Source organism: Tasmannia lanceolata, unplaced genomic scaffold (assembly GCF_043159265.1).
Source record: "Tasmannia lanceolata isolate RefF3 unplaced genomic scaffold, GAP_Taslan_0.1 ptg000037l, whole genome shotgun sequence".
Classification (NCBI taxonomy): domain Eukaryota; kingdom Viridiplantae; phylum Streptophyta; class Magnoliopsida; order Canellales; family Winteraceae; genus Tasmannia; species Tasmannia lanceolata.
The window spans coordinates 55,776,937-55,787,156 of record NW_027518714.1 but is presented as its reverse complement, the minus strand read 5'-3'; the positions used below and the strand labels follow the sequence as shown (position 1 = coordinate 55,787,156).

Genomic DNA, 10,220 nt, shown 5'->3' with positions numbered 1-10,220 from the left:
GAAAGAAAAGAAAAAGAAATTAAAGCATCTTTTGGAGTTGGTAGCTTTGCAACATGTAGATATCACAGTTTATATTTCCTTTTCATCACTCTCATCTTATCAGAGAGACCTTACTGATGACTGAATGGAGTTAAACTAAACACTCAGCCTCTTTGTCTCCCAACCTGTTCTCAGTGAAGGACGTAAAACTGTTGTTGAAGATTCATCTATTGAAATCCTATGCGACATTGCAGGACTGCACCGAAGCAGGCCTGTGAAAATACACTTGATTGGCGTTGCATGAGTGAAAAGCAATATTGACAAGGAGGTTCAGGCATTTACTTCATGAAGGTGCCCAGGGTTGGTTTCTCTAGGAGAGAACTCATCTTCAGCCTCGTTATTAGACCTGGCAAAACCCACCCGTGCCCGGGTCGACCCGGCCCACCCGCAAATTTGTGGGCACAGGTTGGAATTTTCGTGACCCGTGAAAATCAACCCGCGGGTCACCCAACCCGCCAGAACATGGGTCATGTTAGGTTGACCCGCGGGTTTTGTGGATTTTGATTTTTGTTTTTTATTTTTATTTAAAAAGAGAAAAACCAAAGGTCAAGATCAAAAGATCAAAAGCCAAAACAAAGGGAGTTGGGGTTTTCTCATTTCTATAAAGAGAAGTGAAGAAGAACTGAAGAAGACACCTTTGATCCTGCCACCATCTGAGAAATCTCATTTCTCTTATTCTTGAAGAGAGAGAGAGAGAGAGAGAGAGAGATCTCAAAACCCTTTTCCCCTTCTCCGTTCATCTTCTCCGGCAAACAACATTTCTGTATTTTCATCTCTTTTGTTTTTTACTTACACTACTATTTTCATTTGATTTCTTCATCTTTGTCACCTCTTTTCACTCAGATCTGATTTATCTCTAAACCCCAATCCATTTTTTTCTTCTTCTCCGGCCAATCACCGGCGAGATTCTAGCGATCACCTTTTCTTCTCCTCAGCCATCTTCACTACTAGAAGCCTCTACCTCCATCATTTTCACTACTATTTCCTAGATCTAAATCCTAGATCTGACCTTTCCTTGTTAGGTTTGGCCATTTTCACTTCAGCTTCGGTTAATTTCCATCATATCTAACCTTTCTTATCTCATCTCCTATCGTCCTCTATACTTACCATCTCAAGCAAATTTCAGCGGTGAATTTATCACCTCCCAATAAAAACATTGTTTTGGATAAAATTGCGGGTAACCCGCGGGCGACCCGACCCACCCGCACTGGGTACAGGTCACAAGGTTGCTAACCCGCAACCCGCGTGACCCGCGGGTCGACCCGACCCACCCGTTTGCCAGGTCTACTCGTTATCTCCCATTGTCACAAATTGGAGACTGCTCTTGCCAGACTTTTTCCTCGAAAGTCCTTGCCAGTGCCTGTGAAGCAAATCCCACTGTCGGAGCCTGGAGTTACTTCCAAGGCCCTTCTCTATGTAAGTACGGTTTGAATATAAATACAATTGCTCATCTTTCAAAAAAAAAAAATCCCACAGTGGGAGAGTGGGCCCATCTCGGTCTGGAATTGAGTTGGACAGAATCTGAGAGTTTTGGTGTGAAAATCCCTTGGCTTCAATTTGATGCAGTGATGAAGCTCCTGTTCTCTGTTTTTCTCGCATTCTTATAACTACGTTGTTAAGGAATTCGATCATCCGGAACTCCACCTGCCGGAGTGATTCTCCAGACGGGGCACAGAAATCAGGTGGGGATCTGTCAATCATGCTTATAATATTGGGTATATATATTTCTGATCGGATGCAGCCCTCCCACCGACCTTGACTCATCTCGACCAGTGCATCCGAAGATTGTATTTGTTCCTCGGGAAAATTCAATTCCTGCGAAATTTCACGCATATATCAGTGGGTTCTACTGGAGGCATAGAATAAGGATGATCACATATACAAAGTTCAAGCTTGCAAACCATATAGTATCTCATTAAATAGTATGAAAATATAAACAAGTACCAGAACATTAGATTAATTGGCGAGCTGACAGAACGAATTTTCAACATGATAGAGAGAAACTTGATTCAGGATCTCTTCACCATAAAATCAAATATACAAATTCGAATGCCTTGTCGGTCTGTATGAGCAACATAGGTAAGAAATCCCTAACGAGAGCATAAGGCAATTGAACACCAGAAAACGTGAAAAAAGGTGACGAGTATGAAAAGAGATGCTATCACCAACAAGGAATAGACCAAGACGTTTCTTCCTACCTCTGTTTCTCAGCATAGGGAAGATGGTTTTACATATTGCTGATCCACTCTGGAAATAATTGGCACGCTTAATAATATATTACATAGGTATATAGAATAGCATTGAAATCCATGTACAAGGGCCAAGATGACTGCTAATTAACTGCTCAATTTATTAGTGTGTGAAAATCGATGAAAAAATAAAAACTGACCCATCATATAGAACACGGGATAGTGGCAACCTGCACCTCTTTGAGAGAGACTAGAAAGCAAAACCACCCACTTGGAGAAGAAGGTAATACACCAAGGGAATTAGCAAAATCCTGAACAAGATCTGTGCCTATCAATTGTGTGAATCATGCCCACCTTGATCAGAGATGTTCAGTCCATTGCAGATATGGCTAAGCAGTGGCGAACGTGAACGACCATTTGGACCACCAACTGCGACCTCAATGCTTCGAAGTAGGTTGCGCACTGCCACTCCCAAATATAGAGTTGATGAATTCCACATCGGGGGTGAAAAGAAAAGGCGATAGGGAATCGCTTGGCACGAATACCAAGACGTCAAGGTAGCCCACTAGCCACCGATGATTAGAACAGAAAAATACAAATGACATACACTACCATATCCACTTCCACCTCAGATCAATTATAATGGTCAAAGCTGCAGAACCCAACTTGTGAGTTGCATCACAAACCTTGCTAGCATCACAAAACCATCTCAAATTTGCCACCCCCAACAAAGACACTTTTATTAGGTGCAACCTGATGACCCAATACATATCTAGTGCGAAGGGCTCTCCTTTCACCAAAGCCTTTAGCCCCCACAAGTTGGGCCAAATTCAGGCAAATAGGTGACTTTGGGTTAAGGGGAGGTAAAGAAAATTTTAAATGACGGCCAATGGAGTAAAAGAACTTCAAGATTGATATGAAATCAACTTCCAATACCTCCCAAAAGTATTGATGGAGGAGTAGAAGAATGCCATCAGGCTATCAGGCACGAGAATGTCATCCTTACAAATGTTGAAAGAAAAGCTTCCACCTCATCTCAAGAGAAAGAAGGCTCCCAGCCCCATCTTCATTCTCCACAGAGAGGCAAAGAAATTCCCGACTTGCCAAACCAAGGCTTAATACACCACTCGAACCAATAAAGTTCCTCCAAATGCCCTAAAGGCCTCCTCCACCGTCAACTTAGATCCATTCATTAAAGGGCCGTTTGGATATGCGGATTTTAGAATCCAAGTTTTTAGTTTGAAAACAGTGTAAAAGATGGTTCATGATCAAGCTGCTGCCACTGTCCTGGCAGCGTTTCCTGGATTTTAAGTAAGAAAACCAGGTTTTAGTAATCTCTCCTGCATCCTGAGATTTCTAAAACCTGGGCAAATGGGAGGGTCTGCCACTCTCTTGCTGTCGGAAAGGAGGGCGAGAAGTCAAAAACGACGGTTGGTCCGCTAGTTCTCTTGTCTCTTAGCTACAATTTTGAAGAAATCTGAGATTTTAAAATCCGGGTATCCCAACAGCCCCTAACGGTTCTGCATTAACCCTGACAAAGGACATCAAATACTATTGAAAGTTTACTGCCCTTAGCTTTATCATTTTTCTTTTGAGACGTTAATGAACAATTACTAGATGACAAACAAAAATTGAAAGAGAGAAAGGTTGCCCCATACAAAAAGCTATTCTAGTTACACCTAGGGCTGCACACGGTTTGGTCCGGTTCGGTTGAGGGAGGTCTTTTGAATCGAACCGATCCCATCGGTTTGGAGAAAATCCAAACCGTAACCGAACCGATGGGGGAATAACCGAACCAAACCGAACTGATTTTGACTAGTTCGGTTTGGTTTGGTTCACAGTTTATCTGGTTTTTGGTTCAGCTTTAATACAGATCCAAATCAAGTAGTTAAATAAGTTTATCTATCCCTCAAATGAGGCTTTTATGTTGCATTTATATCTAGGGTTGAGAAGGTAAAAGGAATCTACCCGGCTCTAATCCTGGTTCTAGTTGAGTTCTTCTACGTGGATCATTTTCATCCATTCTATCCTATCCAAGGTCATGTTCTCTGTTATGTTCCTAGCTATCAAGTCTTTCCTCAATGTTTCTACCCAAGTTGTTTTCAGTCTGCCCCTACCTCTTTTTACTCCATCAATTTGATACGAGTCGCCTTTTCTCACAGGAGCATCCAAAGGCCTACGTTGGATATGGCCAAACCATCTTAAGCGGTGCTCTCTCATCTTCTCCTCAATTGGAGTCACGCCCACCTTTTTACGAATGTATTCATTTTTAATTCTATCTTGCCTTGTGTGGCCGCACATCCATCTAAGCATTCGCATCTCCGCTACACTCATCTTATGCACATGCTGCTTCTTGGTGGCCCAATATTCTGAGCCGTACAGCATAGCTGGCCTCAAAGCTGTCTTATAAAACTTTCCCTTCAACTTGGTAGGGATTTTACGGTCGCACAGAACTCCTGAGGCAAGCTTCCACTTCAACCAACCTGCTCTTATTCTATGGTTAACATCCTCTTCAATCTCTCCTTCCTTATGTAGAATTGAACCAAGATAGCAAAAGATATCCCTCTTAGGTACCTCCTCTCCAGTCATTCTCGGATTAAAACTCAAAAACCGATGGGATCGGTTCGGTAAAAGTCTTAACCGTGACCAAGCCAATGCCTGCTCGGCCTTGTCTACGATTAGAACCCTCATCAAAATTAAACTTCACCCACCTAACGGATGGTGGATGCCATCTCGGGGCAATTTCAATATTCCTCCCTTTCTCATTGGCAAGTGTGCTCCAATTTCTTTGAATCTCTCCCATGGCATAATATAATACTATGTTAGCTTTTCCTCATCATGAGACATGATCAATCCTAATTTCCGTTACAAGCCTCACACGACTTGTCTTCTTATTTAAAAATGCAGTTGTTTCTTTCCTTCCATAGATGCGAAATCAAAGCAAAAGGAACTAATTTCCAAAGGATCCACCCATATTTACCGAAAGGACTGAAGCTCTAATGTAGAATCTTCTTCTTGATGGATCTGTGAAAGACCCAATCCTATATAAAACTTTTGATGATGACATACAAGTACTGCACAAAAGGACAATGAACAAATGAAGATCTAGGGACTCATCGCTCTTCTTGCATAAAATGCATTGATTGACAAGATGGACTCTCCTTTTGAGACGATCATAGGTATTGATTCCGTTGTTCGCCACCGTTTAAGCAAAAGCGGTGACTTGAGGAGAGGCCAAGATTGCCAGATGATGGAAGAATGGGACCTCGATCCAACGCCTCCAACTAACCTGTGAAAAAATGAATGAAAATAAAAGGAACCAATAGGGTTAGGGGTCTAGACTCGGGAATTAGGGCAGGAAGGAGAACAATATTGAGACTCAAGAAGACCAAAAAAGCAGGACAACTTTCAATTTTATCATCCCTAAGGTTTCTTCTGAGCACAACGTCCTCACCATCCCATCATCTCTCCACCTCTCCATCTAATCACAAACTCTCGCCCCCTCTATCGGTAGCTAGATGGTATAGGTCCGGGAACACATGCCACAACAAGGACTTCCCTAACAAGTCTACCAAAAAGTGAGTTCCCTTGCCCCTCCCCATTCTAAGTCTAGCCAATGACTTGTATGATTACCTGGACGGGACCCACAAACGGACTTCCATGTACCCGAACCTTTTTTTAATACTAGGTTTCTACTCTCCCAATCCCCCCGATCTCTACCATACTTGTCCCCTATAACTTAGTGCCAAAAAGCCTCCTTCTCCTCTCCGTATCTCCATAACCATTTTCCTAGAAGAGATTTATTCCTTAATCGAATTCCTCCCATCAAATTAAAGATTCAATTTCTTTGTCCTTTAAAGCTTATATATCGGTGCCCCACCACACATATGCCTTGGTATTTCAAACTAATTATAATGGTTGCTCCCTTATATAATATTCTAATAAAGACGGATCCTTCAAACTAATTACAATGGTTGTTCCCTTATGTACTATGCTCGTAGAGCCGGATCAAGCAAACTGTAGCTTGAAGGAGATACTACACATAGACACCCCTTCCCTTGGTATTTAAAAGTATCTATAATCATTGCTCTCTTATCTAATACGCTAGTAAATCCAAGACCAGAAGAACTAAAACTTGAAAGAGATAGTTCATCCTGAATTTCTACCATAATCTTATCTATATCGACGACCCATCATACAACTCCGTTCCAAATAAACCACCAATTTATTGCCTAAGTTTCCCTTGAAATCCTATAGCTAGAAACATATCAAATATCTTACACTCCTTTTTGAGGTCCATATTTTCCTACAGTTACCTCTTCAGTGGAGCCTCTTAACCTGTCACCAAATCTCCAAACTCACTTCCATATAGGGACTTTTCAATGCTTTTGAGTCCTCGGCCTTCTGCCCATTCTGATCTACACGTATCTTTCCATCTTATTAGGATTAATTTTGACTCTCCAATGACCATTGTCATTTTAAAGAAAGTTCCCATGGATATGCTCTAACTTGCATCCACCGCCATCAGAATAAAATGAAACAAATTGGCATACAAAGAAGAAAGATTCAATGACAGTAAATGCATCTGACCAAGGCAAAGCATTAACTCTTCCAATATGCCAATCTTCTGTCCTATCTTTCTGGTATCAACTCCCAAAATACCTTCCTCAGTTTTCCAACTTCCAGAGGTACCAAGATAGGCAATGTAAACATAACCTTATCAGTTATTACAACTTATGATGTAAACCACTTGTTAGAGGAAGAACCACACAAGTCAATAACCATGAACCTGGTCACTCATTAATCACCCTAGAAATTTGCACTACAGGACAAGCCTTAGATGGAACTTAATGTATATCCATAAATAGCATCAATATTGTTTATGGGGTTAGACCATAAGACTACAGACGTTCACAATACTGGCAACATTGTTGTCTATGTTGGTGAGACAATAACACCAACATATAACAATAATCACATTCTTGAAAAGAGTTTCATCAAGTCAATGGACATTCTATGACTATCATCGATAGAGTTGTTATATAATTCCCCCTAACATGGCTAAAGTAATATAAATGTGATTCGTGCAACCCTATCTAGATTCTAAAATCAACACATTTCTCCTTCCAAAACCCACAAACAAGCCTAGATTAATAAACTAAAATACGAACAAAAAGTTCACAGCCACTAGTGATTTAGTATCATGTTGGGAAATATGTGCACGCCATAACGAAGTTGATACGACCCCTTGGATAAAAGTAAAAATAAGAGAGAAAGAAACAACGTAGGCCTATTCGAGATGGCCAAATCTTCTAAAACAGTCCTTGCTTTTCCATTCATACGTAAAAAAGAGAGAGATTACATTATTATAGACTTACATTCCTACTACTTAGGAAACAATCAACACTTACCAAATCCTAAGGGATGCTTTGGAAACAAGACAAGGAAAAAGGAAACTAACATAAAAGGGAAGAAATAAGGAAAAGACTAAAAATAGGGAAATCAAGGAAATCTTCCATGCCAATCTTGGGTAACATTCCCTCCCTCTTAAAGAGTCCTTGTCCTCAAGGACTAATATCCTTCTTCTTTTACTTGTACTATTTCTTCTTCCTCGTTCTCAAATTCAAACCCTTCTAAGTTCTAATACCGCCAGTTGTCCTCGACATTGATGGAGTGGGCTATATTTCTCATCGCAATTATAGCATAGCCCCTTCTTGCGCCGCTCGATCATATCAGCAGGTGTTAATTTTTTTATTGGTAATGGTCCTTCTTTCATGGGGCAATGGGCAAAGGAGTAGACATCGATGGTTTTGGTAGTGGGGTCGCAAGTATCGACCACTAGCTAGAGATGATTCCTCATGTAACAAGGTAGTTGGGAAGCATGCTGGAGAGTAGTCGGTTGAAACATTTTAACGCCGGCCCGGATATAGTCATGAAGGCCCGAAACAAAACATTCGATTAAGAATGATTCGGATATTGTTGTAATTTAGAAAGCGCTCATCCTAGATCCTCACTTTCGGGCGGCCCAAACCGAGCACATAAAGCATGAGTGAATTGTGACCATGTGATTACACCCATGGTCTTCTCCATCCAACAAAACCATGGTATCGCATCTCCAGTAAGATGGATCGATGCCAGATCTACAATTTGCTCATTTGTTGTTTTATTGAACCTTTGAAATTGTTCAGCACTAAAAACTCACCTGGCTGGATCGAATCCGTCAAATCTTGGAAATTCTAGACGGAGGGTACGAAGATGTTTCTGCAATTCTCCAAGATTTCCTTCATTTACTTGTGGTGCTACGAGGGCATCATCCACTTCGTCCTGAACCTTTGATGCGACTAAACTTTGGCATGTCGCATCTAAGGCCGTCAATTTCTTTAGAATATCATCGAATCTCTGCCTCCATTCGGGTAGCATGACTTTCATTAGCCATGGCTCTGATACCAGATGATACGACCCTTGAATAAAAGTAAAAATAAGAGAGAGAAACAAAAGTAGGCCTATTCGAGATGGCCAAATCTCCTAAAAGAGTCCTTGCTTTTCCATTCATACGTAAAAAAGAAAGAGACTACGTTATTATAGACTAACATTCCTACTACTTAGGAAACAATCAACACTTACCAAATCCTAAGGGATGCTTTGGAAACAAGACAAGGATAAAGGAAACTAAGAAAAAAGGAATATCCTAGCTATAGCAAGAAATAAAGAAAAGACTAAAAATACGGAAATCAAGGAAATCTTCCATGCCAGTCTTGGGTATGTAAGAGAAGTTCCGACCTCCCAATGTAGCAAGAATCAAGTTTCACATAGTTTTCAATCTAAACAATTTAAATGCCTTTACTTCCCATTAATTAGTTAATCAAAACATTGCATACAACAAAAATTTAGATATAGATCTTAAAACATACCAAACAATTGCTACCAAATGTAGCTATGTGGATCAACAAAAAACATCAAACTAAACAAAGCAAAATGTAGCTAATTCAGTTCCACTTACAAGCAATAACTCATAACCCAAAAAACTAATTTAATGAAATCCAATACAAAATATGCAAAAAAAAAAAAAAAAGAATAATAAAACCCTAGAAGAAGATAAACTTTTGAAGAACTGAATCTGAATTACCTGGCAGATGGACCCCGCGGTCTCCATCGCCCGATCCAACGGTGACGAATAGACGGCATCAAACCAAACCCACTGAGATTTGAGGAAAAAACGGCGATCAAATCCGGCCTCAGGCTGACCCCACACTTCACCGTGAATGATCAGGAACAGCTCCACCGTCCGATCTTCATCTAGGGGATCGGAAGAGAAGCTTCTAGAGAATGGTGGAGAGAGAACGTTGTATGGGTCCCAGATCTTGATACGGGGAGTGCTGATGGAAGAGAGTTCTGGAGAGAGTGGAGATGCTGACGCGTGGCAGGGAAGGATCTCTGGTTCTTGTTCTAGAACATTCTTCTTCTTTTTTGAAGGATCACTAGTTCTTGTTCTAGAACCTTCTTCTTCTTTTTTGATGATTTGTTTGGGTTTCCATTCCGTTCTGTTCTCTTCGAATTCTTCTTCTTGTTATTGGGAGGATTGTGCGGAACCCATGGGGGGCTGAAAATTAGGAATGGATACCTTTATTCCATTAGAAGAAGATGCATTGTGATGTGAAATCAGAAGCTGAAATGGGTTCTCCCTAGATTTGAAAGCGAGATGTAGGGCTTGGAAGGGCAGATCTGGAAACCAAACATTTCTTTCTTTTTTTCTTCTTCTGTATCTTTCTTCTTCATGCTTGCAGCTGGGTCAGCGATAGGGGTGCAACTTGAGTCGGGCTCAACCCGAACCCGTCAGGTTCAACACAAATTTTGGCTCCATTTTCTCGGGTTTGGGTTGGGAAAAGCCAACCCGATTTAAATTCAGGATTGAGGCCTTGGCAACCTGACCAGACCCGACCCTTGTCTTCTAATTTTGTCATGATTTTCTCAAGATTATGTTTTTCTTTCTTG

The 10,220-nt window shown here is 40.9% G+C and overlaps 1 pseudogene across 1 annotated transcript; it reads right to left on the bottom strand.

The window, feature by feature from the left end:
• Positions 1 to 1,323: 1,323 nt before the first annotated feature.
• Positions 1,324 to 9,822, bottom strand: LOC143861610 (uncharacterized; annotated as a pseudogene). The gene is made up of 2 exons (XR_013239975.1): positions 9,355 to 9,822; positions 1,324 to 1,854 (listed from the first exon to the last, which is right to left on the bottom strand). The product of XR_013239975.1 is annotated as an uncharacterized LOC143861610 (transcript).
• Between the last annotated feature and the right edge of the window lie 398 nt (positions 9,823 to 10,220).